General features: G+C 41.4%; 1 protein-coding gene across 3 annotated transcripts in view; it reads left to right on the top strand.

Moving 5' to 3' along the window:
- Nucleotides 1–13,936, top strand: part of LOC118506342 (dopamine D2-like receptor) — a 169,166-nt gene that overhangs the window by 93,983 nt on the left and 61,247 nt on the right. The window lies entirely within an intron of this gene.

Here is a 13,936-nt window from a genome sequence, read left to right as displayed (position 1 = left end):
GGTTGTCCCGGTCCCGACAAAAGGGCACAACGCCAACGTCAACCGTACTAAGCCTGGCCAATCGTGAGAAACATCTCCACCTTCTCGTCGTCCTGCTGCTGTTCTCCGTGCGGAATGGTGCTTGGCGCCGTTCCGATATGGGAAGTTGTGAAAATAATGTATAGCTGCAATTTATCACAAATTCACACCCATTTGTCACCAGCCGCTGCCGGGCCGTCACTGGGCCGGGACATGTGTGACAGTAGGCGTTGGTGTCGCTGTTCGGTGAAGGGGTAGTTGTAATTACTGTTGCCCCATTCCTGATCAGCCCACACGGGTGGAACATTAACTGTTGGATGAATGAAAGAAGGTAAAAGATTCAAACTTAACGCCTGTCGTCGGGTGTTATTTGGTGACGTGATGATAACATGTTATTGTAGATGGACGGTTTGATATTTTCATCAACAGAGCAAGTTGTTGTGTTCTGTGGAAGCGAGAAGCTTTCTCTTGTACGTGGGGGAAATGAATTTTAATATTTGCTTTCGTATATTTTCCACTACAGAAATAGAGGAGGGTCTCGTATTCTTAAGGCTTCATATGGGGTTACATACTCTTATACAATACTATCTCAAAGTAATCTAAAAATTGCTTATGAAAACGTTAATGCACCTATTTCACAAATAGGGTGTCTTAGTTTTATGCATTTAATTATTTATATTTTAATTATTTTAATTGTCAAGTCTTACTTATTGTCATGTCTTCATGTATGAACTGAAAACATATTTATTTAAGAATACTTTGAAATTATTTATATTAATGTTACATTATATCCTAGAGCAAATAATTTAGTTTTAAGTTTAATAAAAATGCTATCAGAATAAATACAAATAATTATATCGCCAAGAGTATGAAAAATTAAGTGAGGAAGTATGGAAGTTCACTGTGAACACAAGTTGTGACTTGTTGTTCACTGTCCAACTTAAGTGTGAGCTTGATATTATTAATTTAACAATTTCAATATTATCAAATAATAAGAATTATGTTGTGCGAAAAGTTCGCTGTAAAGCAGCTGGAAGAATTTTAACAAGTTGGTTAAAACGGTTCAAAAACATTAACTCTTTTTCAATATAATAATCAAACAGAAACAAATTTTATCATAAGATATGGCCATCCTTCCAGGAGACTCATGGGCACGAATCAGCCTGATAATTGAGCTTTAATTTTGAAAGAACGAGTGTAACTTTAGAAATACCAACCATCATACAGGAAAATTTGATAGCTTAAAACCAGAACTTCAAAAGCCCAAGTCCAGCTTCACCATTCATAGAGCGTGATAGGTTGTGGCCGACAGCAGTGTTCCATTATTTAAATACCACTTTGGTGTTTGGTGTTTCATAAGAATGATTGCAAGCTGAAATGATTTCACAGAAGCTAATGCTTCACTTTTACGAACAAAAACTTCTTTAATTTCAATCGATTGAAAGGAAACAAACATGAAGACCGAGAACGATCAGTGTGCACGTTTGTGCGCTTTGATTTCCTTACCGCACCGCATGTGCATAATACCGTCCGGCAATGCTGTCCCACGCACTGCCCTTGCAGACAACCTGCACGTACCAACCACAAATCTCTCGAAAAGCGACGTGCGTGCTCATCGCCATTGCGTTCGGCGCAAATCATCGTTAATGTTGCCCTTCACTGTACTTCGGCCCGAATGATGGAGACGCATGGTGGTGCATAAATCTGTGCAGATGACATTTGTTCAGTTCAGCTTGGTTCCTGGCATCAGCTTTTATCACGAACCGAGCATCAAATCCGTTCGGTTCTTATTATTGACTCTTTTATGACACCGCTGCTGATCAAAGCCACAGCTACCACCTCTGCTCCCGCTCCGACCTAAGCCCGTTTCCATGGACCGGTGGACAGTCCCCACAGAAGCGCATTTGAAACAAAGAAAAAATATACAAACCCATTTAGAGCGGTCTTGGTGCGTAAATCAATTTAATGCAACCGACAGTTTGTCCAATTATCCAGTAATTTATAATTCATAAACTACACCCAATGGCCAATAAAGATTACGAAACAAGGCGTGTTCGACACGGCGACAGTTCTCGCGAGCTTAACCCCCGGATTGAGTGATGCCGTGTCGGTTGTCTGCCCGTGGTGCTGTCTTGTACTGGTAATAATTTAATAATCGCTTACATCAAACAGTTCTTAGGCTGTGGGTGTTGTCGAGCCAACAACCCGCAAAATGCTCGAAATTCCGTTTACCCTCAGCGCTGCTACTAGAAGAGCAAGACTTACTTCAGGCCAAATACAAACGGCTGGGGCCAGTTGTTTGATTCTGGTAGCATGCTGGCTGGCAGAGAAAATGATAAAACGGGCATTCTAACGAAAGTCGTATATGTTTTCGGCGAACCGGATTAAACAGCAACAGGGAAGAGCACGGTGGTCGTAAAATATTTGCTCTACATGCTTTGAATGTGCTTCGAAGATGGTTGTTTCGGGCCAGCGAAGCGTACGCGAACCAACGATGTGAACTCATTGAACCAAACATTATTGTTTTTGGTTAGCTGGAATGCGTAAGGAAATCGGTAATAAAGCAGCTTATCGCGGGGGCACTTGAAATGGGGTCATATTTTTACGATTACATATGGACGGCTTAAAGAGATCATCAAAAAAGTGGAGAATTTTGATGGAATTACATTTGAAGAAGTTTGTTCAGAAATCTACGCTACTGCTGGTAAATTTTCGTTTAAATAGTATAATATCAAAGATCACTGGGACAGTACAGAATGCAACTTGATTGTCTTATTTTCAAACAAAACTAACAGTAAAGCAAGTAAGCAAAGCACTAAGACTCATTTCAACAGTTGCTGGCGAGCTAACAAACGAGCAAAAAGAAAAAAATTGAAACGGTTCAACATTCTGTTACGCTACATGATATTTATTTTATTTTTATTGTTCGTTCCCTTCATCCATATCCCACTCAGCAACGAAGCTCGGCCAACCAACCGTTCTGGTTCGAACTTCTATTTCATGTGTTTGTCCTTGCGGGATCTCATGAACGAGCAAAGGATCACGAATGCTCCCGGAGTAATGAGGCAAGGATTTAAGACCGAGACCGATGTATAACATTGGTCACCCGGTGGGGTAGAGAACTAAATGGATATCCCTGCTCCTGCTCCCGCTGCCTGGTGCCCATCACCGCTCTTGGCCCTTCCCAATACTTGTGTTTGGTCTTGAAAAATAAAGCAGCTAGGACGCAGTAGCGCCAGCTAGAAAAAGTCACATTCCAACCAAAGCCAATGCTAGCGACCGCTCATTGTTAGGATCATTATTTATGTGATGGAGATAGATGGTTGGGTAACGAGAGAAAAATATGGACCACCAGGATATCCAACAGACCGGGGCCACAGCAACACTGCAAAAAGGTTCGTTGCGGAGCCGGGCAATGCCGATGTGAAAGGTACCGATTGTAGATTTTGAGCCAACGCTTAGTCTCGTAAATCATAACTAACTCGCTGGGTTACCTTCTTTTTCTTTCGTTTGCTAGCCTGGCCGAGTTAGTAGGTGCTGTAGAATGAATGACTCCCACTGTGCCACACGGCGCACTAAAGTCGGTGAAATGTTGATGTTGATGAAAGGCGACCCCAGCAACACGAGCTGGCGGATGGCGCACATACGCTTTTGCAACGGGAGAAAAGTTACAATGTTTCATCACATTTGGAGTTCCGAGAATGGCAATTGAGGTGTATTGTCGTTGGTGCTGACATTGTTCTGTTGGTCTGGGTTTATTAGACATGCAAGCATTATTAGGCTGAAACTTCAAGCGAGCATAATTACTTCCCCGTGTGTTTCCATGTGATATCAAATAAAATTTTACAAGCGTCACACATTAAAAATCTATCAAATAGAAAAGGGGTACAAGGTTCTAAGTAATTGCAAAACCAAAGATAATCAATTTTGTTTAATGTCATACCTTTAATACCCTTCGTTACGGGGTGCAGGTGCTCTCGGTTTGGCAAGCAAATTGATACGCACCGTGAGGCGTTGGAATCGAATGATTGAGCACAAGACGCATCGCTTCTCCATAAATAAGCATAGGCTACAGCCAACAACCCAACAGCTCTTCGTCGGACGAGTTCCTCATCGGGCCCCATCGCGTCCCTCTTCACGCTTCACAGCGCACCCCACACGCGTAGAGAAAAAGGGCAAACCACTGGTTGCGTTATGACCCCAAAAATAGCAAACGGTTCTAAGCAAACAAGCCTTTGAAAAATCCCGGATTTTGACTCGCAAATCTGCCTCCGGCAGTTGGAGTTTCTTGCAAATATGTTTACCACAATACGCTGCCCGAGCTCGAGCATACATGCGTGCGTGTGTGTGTGTGTGTGGATCAGTTCCAAAGGCAATAGAAAAAATCAATCGATCGAAACGCCAAAATGTGTTTCGCAGGAAATTGCTGCTCTCGTTGCTACTGTAGGTTTTTCAACGGATTGTGTGTGTGCGTGTATGTATGTGTTCTCCGTGAACGCAAATCGTCGTAATGCCAATGTTGATTCGAATTGTGACAAAATTGCAAAAACTGATCAAACGTGGGATGAGGAGCGTGTGGAGTGTTCCTTGGAAAGATTTCGAAGGTCCCGCACGTAAGTGGCTACAGGATTGGCATGGAACGGCATGGGAGAAGACTTAAGAGCTTCATGGAAGAAGATTACGCGACCTTCGGCGCGCAAAACTTCGTTGACATTTTGTGGGGAAATGATTGCCATTGCTGTAAAGTGGTTTTACTGGTGGTGGTGTGGGTATTGGTGAAACTGCTCCAACGGTAGGCCTTCGATCGCCGTAATCGGAGAGAAAACTTTTGAGAGAAATGGTGAACGAATTAAGTGTGTAGAGAAGTAGAGTTCCTGATCAGGCTTTGATGTGGTTGATTTGTTTCTGTGTAGAAAATTTATTTGGGGCAATTTTTTATATAACTCAAAAAAGGATTCACAAATTTAAAAGAATTTAAACTGCACAGCTAATGAAACATTGCATTAAACTTGGCATACGAATGAACCAATTAAACTCTCTCAAGATCTTTTTTTTATTAAAAAGTTGAAAACTAAACAGCGAAGTTTCAAGCTGCAATCATATTTTCTCCTGGGCACCCTTCAAATTTGAAGCATTTTAAGGTATGCCTTCCTTCCTTATTATGCGCTTCAACCTTGTCAGCCTCGGAAATCATCAATACCGCTCACGATCAACTACCGTCGTCTTGCAGTCCAAGTAGACGGCCTATTAATATTAATTAGGATAGGCGTCTGGTTACATACCAGTACACCAAAATTCTTCTAAGTAACTTCTTCTTGGACGTTGTCTAGGATGTGTATGAGTTGAAGTATTGGCCTGGTTCTTCCGCCTTTACCATTTGAATTGCATCTCAAAGAAGAGACGACTGATATTTTCATCTCTCTGGCTTAAGCTGTTCGTGATAGCAAAGAGCTTGGAGAATTTTCCGTCTGCCCTTATCTGACATGTGATGCTGGTCATTGCTGTTTTTATTAGCCTGATAAAGCTCATGAACGCAAATGCTATTTTCAATGCAATGGAAGTTGAATGAGTTCATAAATTGGTTATGATTCACATAAACTAAGAGTTTTATGAGGTGCCGACCGCATACCAACAATATATTCATTTCATTTTTTACCAACAATGAATTCGATCGGGTAGAGGATCGTGGATCGATCCCCAATATTTGTCACATTATGATCATAAATAAAATTTTCTTATGTGTTCATCTCATTTCAGATAAAAATGTCATTTTAAAATCTACATCATTTAGCATTTCCTATCAACAGTAACATGGTCAAAAATTTCCCTCCTGATGATTCACTTCAAAAGTTAGACTCACCCACTGACTGCATCATATTTGATTTCAAAACAGTTGTCCCCACAAATAAGCATCAGTTAATCTTTATACTAATCTCCTAGATTCCTGATGCAGCGACGATTGACGCGAGACTTTTGTGTGATGTCTTGAAATGTAATTTCAGCTGCCCAATTTTAATCACCAGCTTCCTGAAATGAACTACACAAAAGTAAGCAAATCCGTTGGTATCTCCATGATTACAGACTTGCTGCTTACAAGGAGGAGGGGCTTGAGTTAGGTTCACTTCCGATGTTAACATGATTGCAGCATGATTCAAACGAGGGATATGAAATTACACATCGCAGAGCGTACAAATATTGCAGAGCGAAATTAAATTTCTCCTGAACAGCGCATAGATACGCAGAAGCACGATTTCATCAAGTCATCGTGATGTGCAGTGGCATACAGTTTTATTTCAAAAATATACTGAATCTGTCTGGCGATCATATCAGACACGCTGAATCAAATAGTTGCAACAGGAGTACTTAGGATTTTATATCCAACGGTTCATCATTGGAAATTAAAATTCTATTGAAGATAGTAAAATGGATGATATGAAATCCTGGGAAGCACATTGCACTTCAAGAGGAAAAGCGATATTTTAATTTCCTAGGATATCTTTTTCGAACCAACAGCTGTTTTATAGTTCGGCGAAAGATGTCGAGCTTTTAAAAGGAAAATATTCAACATCAGGCAATAAAATCAAAGATAATTACATTTATGCGTAATAAATTAAACAAAGTATATTTAATCACGCTGATTTCAATAAACAAGCGGTACGATATTTACATGAATTACAAGGCTGGCAGCCAGTCAGTGCCCTAACCTTTTTAACATTGCATAAATTGAATCCAGAATTCCACCGTACGTAATTGATGAGGTTTATGTATGTACTGTACAACTGTTTCTTTTTGGACGAGGCCACCCAACATAGTGTCAAAGTGCATCGACTAAGTAGTTGCATGACTATTGACTTACCCATATTATCGATTACTCGCTCAGCCAAAGGTCACCTTACCACCAGACGACGTAGTTGCACCAAGTCGCCAGAGCCTTCGAACAAATCGCAATCGCAATCGAGAGCACAGCGACTGCTGCTAAAGCTGGCATTAATTATGCTTATGCTCCCTCGAGTGCACGCAATTTCTTTAGTGCTAAGTGTACAGTGCATTTGCCATGTGGGAATGGTGTTGTTGCTGAAGTAGTGTAAGCAATCGATTTTATTCGCTCTGTACTGAGCACCATCCACTATTGGAGGCTGCATGTGTGGAGATGCACTTTTTATAATGAAATTGTGTTGGAATGCTGCACTTACCGAGCTGTGTGCGTTTGAGCTAGCCAAGGACATTTTCCCCTGTGGTGGAATTAATTCTGTATTGAGATATTACCGTCTCATTTCGTTGGCAGTTCTTGTGAAGTGTGTGTCATTTTATGCAACGTTTTGAATAATTTTAGAGCGTATTGTCCTTGCTTTTACTGTAATAGGTTCGTTTTATAACGCCGGATGAAATTAAATGAACGGCGACAGTAAGAAACTGAACACATTTCCGCACACTCTTGTTCAGCTGCGCCAGGATGGATCTTGCAGCATGCAGCAAAGCAAGTGCGACCGCTGCAATCAAATAATAGCGAATGTCATAATTTTACCACCAATGCTAGCCGTAAACCATAATCCACCACCATGGATTTTATTGTACTGCCGGAGACACAACGCACTTCGCACCGATGGTTGCGTTTTAAACAAGGAAATGTTATTGTTCCTCCCAGCATGGTGGATATATTAAATTCTTCCCCTGCACTCTTTCCACGGTCAGGCGGACATCGTGGGAATCTTGTGCAGCTGGTAAGATACGCAGCTTTCTCGCGACCGGCACGACGAAATGGACGCGAGAAATTTACTTATGTCGGCGTCGTTACGTCGCGGTTAAGGCGACGATAAACGGGCCGGGTAGTATGTGTTGGATCTATTGTTGTTTTATCTGTCGCTGTTTTGCATGCCGACATTGTGTGCCATCTGAGCATAATCTGGCTGTCGCTAGAATAGTAATGATCTCGTGTTCATGGCAAACGCCGTTTTATTTTGGTGATAAAATTGTACGGTAATTGAGTTTGAAGGAAGTTTCTATGCAATTTAGAAACATGTGATTATGAAGTGAATGGGTAGTATTTAGATAGAGTAAAGAGAAAGATAATATTTTGATGGAGTTTATAAAGTTGAGATATTTGGTATAACAGACCAAATTGGTGGTGTTAAACGTTTGAGTAACTGTAGTACAACACACACAAGATCAAAAGTAATTAACCTGTCTGAATATTTTGAGCATAAATAATTCCAAAAAGCTGCATTTAAAACGAAGAAGTTTGAACCCCTTTTTGCAAAGTTGAACCCCGTCTGTGAAGCAATCATGAAGTTATTTAAACTTTGTACTGTTACTCAAATTATCTTACTTTCATGATCTAGTAGAACCCTTAACACATTTTTGAGTTGACAACTTTACGCCGTATTTTATTGAGGAATTGAGCGTTGTGTCTCTATTTTTTTAAAGTAACGTTAATAAGCTTAATCATTTGTTGAATTCTTCTTCTTCGGTGGCACTACATCCTCGAAAGGTCTTGGCGTGCCATTTTTGGGTTTCTGAGACTGGTTTTAGCCGTAGCAAAGTAGTTAGCCCTGCGTACGGGGAGGTAGTTGGAATGGGATTTGAACCCCAGTCCTGCTGTATGAAGACCGGCGCCGCTGTCGCCTCGGTCACCGAACCGCCCCCTGAACCGTGTTAAATAGCTTGTGCAATAAAGACGATTTGTAATGAAAAGCTGGAATAGAAGAAAGGAATTAATGTTAAGCTTAATTAATGTATAGATTCCTGTGATTATCTGTGATATGAAACAGTACCAAGGTGCTCCTCACCTGGCATAAGTGTCCTTCATTGAGACACATGAAACTAGTTGATAAATAAAATAGGACAAGCATTTCCAAGCTTCCCTTTACCGAGTTGTCCCGATCGGTTACAATGTCTGTTGAAGCTTCCAGTTAAACTCATTTCGACATGGAAAAGTCAATGTTGTCATGTTCCCCGTACAAACACAAGGCAAGCATCATTTGCTCGTGTATCACAACTTTACCATTGTTGCTACTCACGATACCCGACACTAACCCGTCATGCCACAAAGATGTGTCTCATTTGTCAGCAAATAAAGTTCTGGCAGTACAGATCCTGGCGGTGCTCATCCTTTAACGGTTTGACGACTGGTCCACGATTGTACGACGAATGTTGCTTCATGTCGCATGGAGCATGATATGAATGTGTCCCGGTAGAGCATCAACTAGGATTGTCGTCGATTCGAACGTGTTCATGGGGAGTAGTCGCTTGAACGAGCCGACACAGGTGAACCGTGTGGTGAAACTTTGCGAGCGCTTTATTTAACATGCATTCCACTTTCGATGTATTATCTTATCAGCTGGTATCGTGAGTCAATCCTGCGGGAAAGTATTTTTCCACTTACCTGAATAGTGGTGCATGTGCTTGACTCGCTGATTCTCGGTGGCTTTTTTTGGGAGATACTACAACTCTGCCCCAAAAAAACGACAAGAGAACTTATACTTCCGGAGCGTAATTCGAATGATAAACGCAACCTCAATTGCTATTCCATGATGCTGGGTGCAGTTGGAAAGATGCTCGAGAGCACTAGAAATCATTATGCCGCCGTAAGCATCGGGAGACATTGTCTTGTGCCTCAGGTGCAGCTCACTATTCGCAGGAAAATAGTAGCGTCTTTCATTGTCATAAGCAACCCAACCAAACACACCGATGAAACATTGCAGCTGTGCATGGTATCGTCTGTCAAGAAGTGAACCTGCAAAATGGGTTTCCAGATAAAATTCTACACATTTTGCATATCAAGACAAAGTCCTGCGTCTGTAAAGCCTTTTGTTGTTGTGTGAACTTCTCCCCCTCCGTATTTGGTGCCTAATCTGTGTGGCTGTTTATCGCACCAGGCCAAAGTACACACGTGTGCAATTCCGCAGGATAGAAAACAGTGAGATAGGAACCGTTTGCAGAATGATGGTGCACTGCAGTACTGGTGTAGGTAGAGCGAATGGACTAAAGAAGACAGCCTTGGTGGTTCACTAGGCCGATAAGTGGCAATCTGGTTGCGTTTTATCTTGGTGCTTTCATAACGGTAAGGCTTTTATGGCGATCGTGGTTTGAACGTTAAGAATGTTGCAATTCATACTTAAACTTAAAGGAATTTCTTAACGGTCCACAGAAGTTTAATTGTTCATCGTTTGTGAAGCAATTTGTCCCTCAGCCTCATAGGCCTAACTAGAGACCGAATTAACCTATTCCTAAAAGTCCTAGCTCTTGCGATGTGTCGCGTGTTGTGTTCAGTTTGAAAGGGGAATTTTACGTAGTCAATAAAGAGATCTTCTTTAATAATGACGGTGCATGGAATTTACTTTACATCAAGTGTACTGTACCAGTAGCCTGACTTCTCTTAAACTCTCCAAAATTCATCTCTGTGCTGTAGCTGTAGTCCATTCAAAACTCAAAATCAGTCGATTGCAGGCATGAGACACTACGAAAGAGTCGAATTAATGATCTTAAGATATTTTCTTAAGTTAAGTAGCAGTCAGTATGTACAATTTATGAAGTTAAAATTATTCCAACAACAATATTGAAGAGGGAGAGAGCGAGAGTATTCTGAAACAAATCACATATAATAGAAGTAGTATAGAAAGTAGTGCTTTTCAGAGAAAAAATTGGCTGATGACTATATTAGGTATGGTAAAGTAAAACTGAAGTTTTTTTATCCTTAGTAAAATAAGAGGACAATGACAAATTAAGAACAACACCTGCATACATTGATGAATGATTTTGACAGATATCTTGCAAAATAAAACTAAATCTCACAACGGTCACATTTGGTAGGCCAATTCCAACGCTAGTAGCTAATGAACTACCTTTCTCAAAGCTCCAGCCCAATTTGTGTTAATAATTGTGTCCTTACATTCTACAACTACTTCAAGCTCACTCCATTCACCATTCACCATTCTAGTGCTAAGAAGCAACAGTTTGACACTAATTTTTCTCCAGCTCATCATGCACTCAAGCAAAGGGCGTTAAGAAAGAGATTAAAAATGGACAGCGAAACTCGTTCTGTCACGGCTACAGAACGCCGTTTACAAGATCTTTAGGCGCCTTTTTATCCCGGCTCTCTTCTCGCGATGAAGCTGCCAACGGCTGGAAAGAAATTCGAGGCTAAAGGCTGAAAATAAATGAGCTACGAAACATTGTAAATTAGTTAGGTTATGAGTTTGCTCTGCACCACACCATCCCGGCAGGCGCTAGGTTTTGGCTTTCCTGCCAGCAGCAGTTGCCTGGCGCGTGTGTTTCGCCTTGCTTTCTTTCTTTTACGATTCATTTCACTTTCTTTGCGTCGAGAGCAGTCCACTTGGCGATAACAGTACACTCGTCCCGTTTGGTCACATGCTCGCCGAAACATTCCTACCTTACGGACGATGCCACCATTCCCAAACCCTTTGCCCAGGCGTGGTGCGAAAAAGCGAAAGGGGGGAGATTTTCCGTTGGGCGAACATAACTTTCACCCATTACCATCCGGCAACGGAACGGATGATGCTGTTAATAATGATGACAATGACGATAATATGCTCGGCAAAGTGTCTTAGTCGTTCGGGCACTAACACGATCGCTCATCACAATTTGAACTTATTTTATTTTTTACCGCTGAAAAAAGCATCCGAACTCTGTCGCACCATGATAATCGGGGGAAGATGGCTCGCCCTCCCAAAGCTCTGTGGTTTGTGCCGGTAAAAGTTGAGTTTGGGAAAGAGCCATAAAGATTAAATTTTTACTTCTCGCCAGCCAGTAGGGCAGGTCAATTTGTGAAGTTAATGTTACGTTGTGTTATGTCGCAGCCGACGACAACGACGACGAAGACTGCTGGTGAAAAATAACAAATCGGTTTTATAGTACGTCGTGTTCACTTTTCTTTTGGGGCGTTGCAAATGTTCTAAAGTTTGTATCATAATCCAACCAGTTGTGCTGGGTGCTCAATTTTTAATGAAAAATATTGTAGCCTTCACACACACACACAGACACTCACACACCTTGTGGCCAAGTTGATATCAACGTTTGAGGTTCCAAATTGCCTTCGACAACCATTAAGGGCAGGAAAGTTCGCGCCCGTGTCGATGGTAGGCACATGGTGTGCTGCCATTTAGGTTACCTGTTCCGAGCATAAGATCGAGAAAGTTGAATGTTTGTGGTGTTAGTATTTACCGCAGTTGTGTATATTATTCAGGAATTTAAAGGGATATAGTCATCGACTGTAATTTTATCATTTAATATAATTTGATTACATGCATTATTTGAAAATCACTTAAATTAGATAGCTCAAATATTTATCCCTTATTTTGAGCGGTTTGGAATCAGTTGCAAAACTTAAAACATGGTTTGAAAATTTCATAAGGAACTAAGATTCCCAACTAATTATTTGAGAAAAAATCCAAAGATGATGCCATAGACATGAATTACTCGCCAGTTAGTATGGAGAGCAAGCACGATATCAGCCTTCAATAATAACTCTACTAATCAAGCCTTCCAAGAATTTTTTTTTTTTTGCGCAAACACGACCTACGAGGAAATGACACATCCAGGACATACCGTACAATGAGCATGGAAATCTGCTCATAGGCCACCTCATACCAGAAGCCTCTACCATAATTGATTGACCGAAATACGGTATTGCATAGCTTAGCTTTGTTAGCGAAAATAATTAAGCTACCAAAAGTTTATGCTACTTGCTATGCAAAAGCCATTACCAACCAATTAAATGGAAAAGCTATCGCGATAGAAGCCTGCAGCATTTCACCCACCCCGGCCAAGCAGTAATCATTCATCCTGCAAACGATGGCACGTAACGTGCCCCATTTGTAATTTCTTCCAGCACGTTCGTCCATTATCCGACAGCTTCGGGTTATTCTCGTCGGTCAGCACGGGTTTGACCATCTTGATTAAGTATCGCGCACTCTCGATGGAATGGCCCGTACTAGGCCACCCGTACTCCCGGGCCTGCTAAACTTGAGAGGTTTAAAACTTTATGGCGTAATTAATTTAGCGCTTCGATCGTAAATCTACCCAATCTCTAATCAAGATTTTGAACGAACGGTCCTATCGAACGAATGAGCGGTAGAGATCCCGTCAGTCTTGGACAATGGCTCTTTCACAATGCGCTTTCCTCCATAAAGCATTATTTGGACAAATTGTGTTTCATTCCTTTCGAAAATAGACGTAAAGTACCCCAAGGACAGCCGTAAAGAGGTAAAAGATTCACTTGCTTTGACTGTGGAGAGCTTTTACTACGTATGCGGTTTTATTGTTTGCCTTTTTAAATAGAAAAGCGCTGTGTTGCACACACATTTTAATCAGTGAACGTGATTGAAGCGCACGATAAACATGATGTGAATGATTAAATAAATAATCTCCAGCTGGAAAAAACAAACTCCAGCACAATCAATTAACGTGATTGTTGTTATCAAACACCGAAGTCCATGAAGCCAATAAAAAGTTGCCCACCAAATCCCGCACCATAAATATTTATACAGTGCAAAACTAAAAGTAGAGAACGCCAGGCCTAACCTCACGAAAACCACCACCAGCTCGGCGATACATCACGATGTGCGGAAAAGTGGCCGCGCGATAGCGGTTGTTTTAATCAAAACTTTCAAGGGACAAAATTAGATTTTCCCGGAAGAGAGCGTCTGCGTCGTCAAGGGTATCGCAGCACGCGGTCCCGGCGAAGGAGAAAATATTAAACGCAAAAACTGTGCCCAACTGAGGAGCAACGGCGACGGCAAAAATGTACGGCGGCACTGGGGACTTGCTTCGTAGCGGCCAGGCAAGGGAAAGGCAGAAATATCTTAACTCGATAAAATTTCGCTTTTTCCAGTTGTGCGGAATGGTAAGCGAAAAAAATCGAATCCTTCAAATCCCTTTGCGCTTTTCTACTTATTTTCTC

This window comes from Anopheles stephensi, chromosome 2 (assembly GCF_013141755.1).
Source record: "Anopheles stephensi strain Indian chromosome 2, UCI_ANSTEP_V1.0, whole genome shotgun sequence".
Classification (NCBI taxonomy): Eukaryota; Metazoa; Arthropoda; class Insecta; order Diptera; family Culicidae; genus Anopheles; species Anopheles stephensi.
Note: the sequence above shows the minus strand (reverse complement) of the source record. Positions and strands in the feature narration are given on the sequence as shown.